The following is a 5445-nucleotide window of genomic DNA, read 5'->3' as shown; positions in this document are numbered from 1 at the left end:
TTTGCTGTTAAAAAATATTACATATTACAGCTTCGACGCATTGTGTAGCTTTTGGATGGGTTCAGGAAGCCATAGGGCAGAGTAAAGCCTCTGTAAGATAATGAGCTGTGCTGCCCTGGGCTGTCCACACTGCACAGGCACATTCCAGAAGGAAGGAGCTGCTCATTTGGAAGGGCATGCAGTAGCAGGGACCCACTAGACAGACACACAGCTGTTTACAGTCAAACAGCAAAATTTAAATTCTAGGATAGGGTGTTTATTTTACAGCCCTCAGTATCTTGTGGTATAGATGTAGTTCCCACCCCTTCTCCAGCTGTGCCTTTCAAAGAGCTCTATGTACCAGCCCCAGGCTCTGAGCTCCAGATCTCTCTTAGGAAACAGTTTACAGAAGGACCTTACAGTCAGCAGAAAAGGTCACATCAGGGTGGACTTAGCCAAAGGAGCCTTTGAAAAGTGTTTGATGATCAGATGCTAACAAGTATTGTTTTTACCATAGGTAGAAGTGCTAGCCAGGAGCAGAGGACAGTGTACCAGACAAAAGATCACTGAAAGCAGTCGCTGATGAATTCAGCAGGCCCTGTGAGCCATTTCAGCAGCAGTATGTGTGGATTTAGATCTTGTTGTTTAGACCAGCTGCTGTCAAGACATTTTCAGAGCTCCTGCCCTCCTTAGTGGAGCAATTTTACAACACATGAGCTTGTACAATGCAGTTTCCATGTTCCTCAGAAGTAGTTTCAGCAGAAATTCACTGCTCCTTACAGCTGGCACTACATTACTGTAGTACCTACTTTTCAAATGCATTTGGGCTCAGAAATTGAAGTTTTGACCAACCAGCCTAATAACCACTTTTCAGTAATTTTTGTTCCATGTGAATAAGTCTATAGCAAATCAAGCCATGTCCTCTGAAGTACCAATGTTCACAAGTATGCTGAAATAAACGTTAACCTGAGTCTCCTGCAAAGCATTTGTTTGTATCATTCAGCACTTCAGCATTCAGCAGGTCCCAGGAGGCTGCAGAATTGCCAGATATGTGGTGCTCCAGCTCAAGAGGAAGCAGGATTCTCTTCCTTCTACCACAGCAGATGCTGAGGGGCTGGCAGACGGAGCACAACATTCATATTCATTTCAATCTGTCCTTTGATGAAAATCCCTCATTTCCATTTCTAGTAATGGGGTCTCTAAGGTGTTGGCATTCTCCTTTGGAGCAGCTTTTTATTTCTCCAGAATGGCAACAGGTACACGGTATATTTTCTGAGCATCATCCTCTACCACGTAGTCAAAAGACAGTAATCAAATGGATGACAAAACATAACAACACTTACAGGAAGGTCTGCAGCTATCTCACTGCATCCTTCTGCCGAAAGCAAGCTTCGGTTACTCAGTCTTCTTTACATATAATTGCAGGTTCCTCTGAAATGGCATTGGCTGTTGTAGAGACAGACAAGATCAGGACTGTCCCCTTGCAGAGGATGAACAACATATGAGCTGTTTTAGACATTGTATTAGCTTTATTAGCAAGGTATGTCCTCTTTTGGCAGGCCTAGGGCTAAGAAAGCTGTCACCACGTCTCCTGGTTTTATAGTCAACAGCTGTTTTTATGGAGGTGTATGCTGCCAGGCAATCTGGAGGAAGAACCTGCTCCTTAGAAGCTCTGGATACTATACAAGTTCTTGCTGAATTTCTCAAAAGCTTGCAGAAAGAAATACTTCTTGATTACATTTTGTCAGTGTTAACTGTACTAGCAGGCTCTGCAACCTATCCACCCTCCCACAGCTACCTGTGCTCAGATATAGCAGAGCTCTATTGCCTTGGATCAAACTGCTGTGAAAATGAAAAACAGCTAAGGTGTGAGAGAAAAGAAAAAAAGGGGGAAAAAAAAGCCCGATCTGGAGCTGCCCATGCACTCTTCACCCTTCATTGGTTTGGAGGTTTGAGTTTAAGCTCGGGTCCTTATATTTGGTCCTTGAGTAACTCAGTGAAGTACAGATTAAACACTTTACAGAAAGCTCTGAAGACTTTAATTTCCTCTGCCATATAAATTTAAGCTTCCTTTTCTTGTTACCGAAATCTATTTTTAGATTTTAAGAGGAACGTATTGCTTACAGCAATAAACCTTTAGCACTTACTGGAACCTTTCCACAAATCTATAAAGTTGCTGAGCCTTCTCTTTCTACAAACTGTTTTCTTCTGTGTTTATTCACGCTCAGAAGGTCCCCGCTGTGCCACAACTATGGTGATTACGTTATTAAAGGACAAGTAAATTGGAGCTCTAAATTATAAACAGGAAGTACAACTAATTGGAGTGATCTTTGATTTTGGTCTGGTTAATAAAAAACCAACCAGTTATCCCCCACAACTCCAAGGTACAGTTTACAACATTTTTGTAAACTCCCCAAATGCACTGTTTTACAAGGAAACGGCAGAGCCTTATCCCTGGTTTTGTCTTCAACACTGCTTACCAAATAAAAGAATTGTGGTGATCTGCTGCAATAACAACCGAACAAAAAAAATTGGACTAGGTGTTTTGAGCAAGGTTGCTGATAATACTAAATTGGAAGGAGCTGTTGACCGTGTCAAGGGTAAAGAGGCCTTGCAAAGATCCAGACAAATGAAAGAGCTGGGGAATCACCAACTGCATGGAGTTTAACACGAGCAAGTGCTGGATTCTGCATTAGGAAGGGGCAGGCCTGGCTACACATACAGGCTGGGGGATGAGACGCCACAGAGCAGTCCCACTGTATTTAAATCATCTTTCCACACAACACCATCAGGGGATCCAGCTATTTCTTTCCAGTGATTTAAACTGCAGCATAAAGGTAACTTTTTCAAAATCCCCTAACCCCAGACTATCCAGTGCCCATTTTAATGACACACGTGGGTGAATTCTTTGTACAACAACAATCAGCACACAATAACAGCACAAACAAACAACAACCAAACAAGCACGCTCAATGACAATTATCACATTTAATATTTACCTTGGGGGGGGACTTTAACCTCTTACCCAAGTTCTTAGCCCTACCTTGCACAACTTTCATTACATCTGGCAGGCAAGGATCCAAAATAAACCAAAAGGGGATATGAACCATCACCTGTGTTGTTAGCCCTACCGTGCACAACTTTCATTACGTCTGATGGGCAGGCAACCAAACCAAACCAAACCGGGGGACTCTAATCCCCCAGGAGCTTTAACCCCTTACTTTGGTTCTTAGCACTGTACTGTGCAACTTCCATTACATCTGACAGGCAGGCAACCAAAATAAAATAATAAAAGAATGCTTTAATAGTCACTAGTCAGTGGTCTTCTCTGGAGAGCTCTTCAGCCTGGGGATCAAGGTCCTCCCAAGTATACCTCAGTGCCAGATTAGATTCTGTGAACTCAGGAACTGTCGAGGTTTACCCCATCTGGGGTGCCAAACTGATGCTGTAAATCGATCTGTTATGAAACTCTCTAAGAATCAAGTTGGAGTGTCAGAAAGCAAGCACTCCTTATTTTCACTGCTGAATGTATGGGGGTTGCTCTCCAACTATCATGCATACCTTGCACAAAAGATCTTCAGCTTATATACATTACTTGCATCACACATGCTGAGATTTTCTTGGAGGTACGTACATATTCAACACTTGCTTTCACAACTAACTGATTCCAAGCAGAATTATCCTTATTTATTTGGTACAAAGACTTAACAGAACTCTCCTTATTTGCTTGGTACAAAGACTAAGCAGAATTTTCCTTTATCTACTTGGTACAAAGACACAGCTCTTCCCATTATCCAAGCAAACTTCAGGGCATTCCATCAAGGAACACGAGCAAACAACAATCTCGTTACAGCTCACCTCCCTACCCTCAAGGTGGGGTATCAGGAAGGATTTCTTCACTGAGAGGAACAGGCTCCCAGGGCAGTGGGCACAGCCCCAAGCCGCTAGAATTCAAGAAGTATCTGGACATCACCCTCAGACATATGGTCTCATTTTCAAGTGGTGCTGTGTGGAGCCAGGGGTTGGACTCAATGTGCTGCCAAACAAATCCTTAAGACCAATGTGGTATTAAGATGCGGCCATTCTTTAATATAGCACTAGATCACAAGGGGATCCTTCCACCTAATCATAGAATCACTAAGGTTGGAAAAGACCTCCAAGATCATCCAGTCCACCTATGACCAATATTTCCCATTAAACCATGTGCCTCAGTACAACATCTAAATGTTTCTTGTACAGCTCCAGGGACAGTGACTCAACCACCTCCCTAGGCAACCCATTCCAGAGCCTAACCATTCTTTCTGAGAAAAAATTTTTCCTGTCATCTAACCTGAATCTTATCTGTGCAACTTGAGGCCATTCCCTTTAGCCTTAGTGCTAGGTATGAGGAAGAAGAGGCCAACCTTCACCTCACCACAACCTCAACTTAGGGAGTTGTAGGGAGCAATAAGGTATCCCCTGAGCCTCCTCTTCTCTGGACTGAACCATTCCACTTCCACCAGCCTCTCCTTTTAAGACTTGTGCTCCAGACCCCTCACCCTGCACCCCAACAGAACAACGGCACATCCCTTATAATTCATTTGGGTACAGTACCTCTATGTGCTTGGAGAGAGGTCTCCAGCTCTCATGAGACCTCAACCACCTCTCCTATTCATGCACGTTTTGTTAATTAACAATTTCCCTTTTGGCAGGCTAGACAGACATGCTGATTTTCAAGATGCTCCTAAAAGACAAGATTAGCCACACCAACAACAGACGATCCTTGTGGAACTCGGGATGTTCTATGATTTTATATACTCATACAGAGCATTCCATAACAAGTTCTAAAGTTTCCCCTCTACCTGTTCTGCACCAGTGGAAGAACCTCACTGTACCAAGTGGTTGACTTTTAAAAGCCAGGAGCTATAAAAGAGAGATCACAGATACATAAAGATATCTCATAAGAAGCTAGCTTTCCACAGCAAGCTATTTAGGTTAAACTACACCCCACTGTATGGATTAAGCCAACACGCTGCAACCTACAGCTCTGTCAGGTGCCCAGAGCCCATCCCTGGACTTTGGGCATCTCCAGGGACAGGGCATCCATCAGCCCCCTGGGAACTTGTGCCAGGGCTCCACTACCCTTATTGCACGAGGTTTTTTCCTTATATCCAACCTCAATTTCCTCTCTTTTAGTTTGAAACCCTTTCCCCTTGTCCTATCACAACAGATCCCACTAATGAGTCTGTCCCCTTCCTTCCCGCAGCCTCCCTTTAGATAGAGACGGCTGCTCCCTGATCTGTCCGGAGCTCTTTTCCCTCAGGAAGACCCTTCCCCGCTTCTTAGCGTCCGGCAGAGACTCCAGCAGGGCCAGCCCTCCTGATGTATGGTTTATATTCAAACGCACGGAGCGCGCTGCACTGACAGTGACCCACCCTTGTGCCGTGCCCCGTCCCGTTCCGCCCCGCCCCGCCGGGGCAGGCTGCT

Source organism: Meleagris gallopavo, chromosome 11, assembly GCF_000146605.3.
Source record: "Meleagris gallopavo isolate NT-WF06-2002-E0010 breed Aviagen turkey brand Nicholas breeding stock chromosome 11, Turkey_5.1, whole genome shotgun sequence".
NCBI classification, from domain to species: Eukaryota; Metazoa; Chordata; class Aves; order Galliformes; family Phasianidae; genus Meleagris; species Meleagris gallopavo.
This window is presented reverse-complemented; position numbering follows the sequence as displayed.